Raw genomic sequence first — 1,748 nt, 5'->3', positions numbered from 1 at the left:
TCTAGTTGACCCAGATGAACCTATCTTGGCTAACCCCCTACATGAGGCAGATCCTTTGGCTCAACAAGCTCAACCTGACCCTGTCCATCAAGAGCCAGTTCAATCAGACCCAGAACAATCTGTGTCTAACCACTCTTCGGTTAGATCACCTCATCCTCTGGTTGACACTTCTGAACCACACCTTGGAGCCTCTGAACCTCATGTCCAAACTTTTGACATTGGCTCTCCTCAAGGTGCCTCTAAAGCTAACAGTAGCAATCACCCAACCTCTCCAGAAACCAACCTCTCCATAGTTCCCTACATTTACCTCAGACCCACCTATCTCTCTGAGTGCATCAATGTTTTCAATCATGAAGCTTCTTTGATGCTCCGCAACGTGCAAGGTCACACTGACCTGAGTGAGAATGCTGATTCTGTGGCTGAAGAGTGGAACAGTCTGAGCACTTGGCTAGTAGCTCAGGTTCCAATTATGATGCAGCATCTGATTGCAGAAAGGGATCAGAGGATCGAGGCTGCAAAGCAGAGTTTGCAAGAAGGGTGGCTCTTCATGAACAAAAACAGAGACACAAGCTCCTTGAAGCTGTTGAAGAGGCCAGAAGAAAGCAAGAGCAAGCAGAAGAAGCTGCACGTCAAGCAGCAGCTCAAGCTAAACAAGCAAGATTAGAGGAAGAGAGACTTGAAGCTGAAGCTGAAGCCCTTAGATGCCAAGCACTTGCACCAGTGGTTTTTACTCCTGTTGCTTCTGCTTCCATTCCAGCTCATCAAGCTGCTCAGAATGTTCCTTCAAGCTCTACACAGTCAAGCTCGTCCAGACTCGACATCATGGAACAACGTCTTGATTCTCATGAGTCTCTACTAATGGACATGAAGCAAATGATGATGGAACTTCTGCATCGATCTGATAAACCCTAGTCTTAGGATCTCTTCGTTTTTTCTCTCTTAACCTTGTTTTACCTTATTTTAACGTCTGTTTATTTTCTTTAAGTTACTTTCGTTGTTATGCTTTGTTAGTTTTTCTTTGCACATACATATATATATATATATATATATATATATATTTGTCACATTGTGTTTGCAAATTTTTTTTGTTTATTCATAATCATTATGCTTTTACATCATACATTCCCTTTTTCCCTAAATTCTAGAATGGAGGATCCCTCATCATTCTTCTGCACTCTTGGCGCTGCTCCGACCTCTCTTTCTCCAGACGATCCAGTGCATACTGGATGTTGTTAAGATTGACGTTCAGCTCATTCTTCTCCAGAATTTCTTCTGTTGTCTTGAGCTTCTTTTCTAAGATTTCTTTTTCTTCCAGCAGCTTCAGTTCAAGCTGGCTGAGTTCTTGCACTTCCTCCACGAAGGCAAGGAATTTCTCTAAGTCTTTCTTCAGCTCTGGACGCAGGTCCTCCTCAAGCAGTGTCCTCGTCAGCTCTGAAATGGTTTTTGTACCTTCTGGATTCCTTATGTTAAGGAATAAGTCCTCCTCGAAGGCCTTCCTTCTGAGCTCTTCAAGTGCTCCCATGTATGATGCCATTTTTCTTTTTATGGTATTGATCGAGTTGTGAAGCTTACCCTCCTCTAATTCGCTTTATATAAGTTTCATTCTCTCCTTGGAAGTTATTGCTCCTGCAGTTTCTCGAGGATAAGTCCTTGGTAACTGAAGTTCTCTTTACTCCCGTGGCCGGTGGTAAACGTTCTTCTCCTGCATTAACTCCTTTCTTAATTCGCGTAAATTTCATTCTTACCGC

This window comes from Lotus japonicus, chromosome 1, assembly GCF_012489685.1.
Source record: "Lotus japonicus ecotype B-129 chromosome 1, LjGifu_v1.2".
Lineage (NCBI taxonomy): Eukaryota > Viridiplantae > Streptophyta > Magnoliopsida > Fabales > Fabaceae > Lotus > Lotus japonicus.
This window is presented reverse-complemented; position numbering follows the sequence as displayed.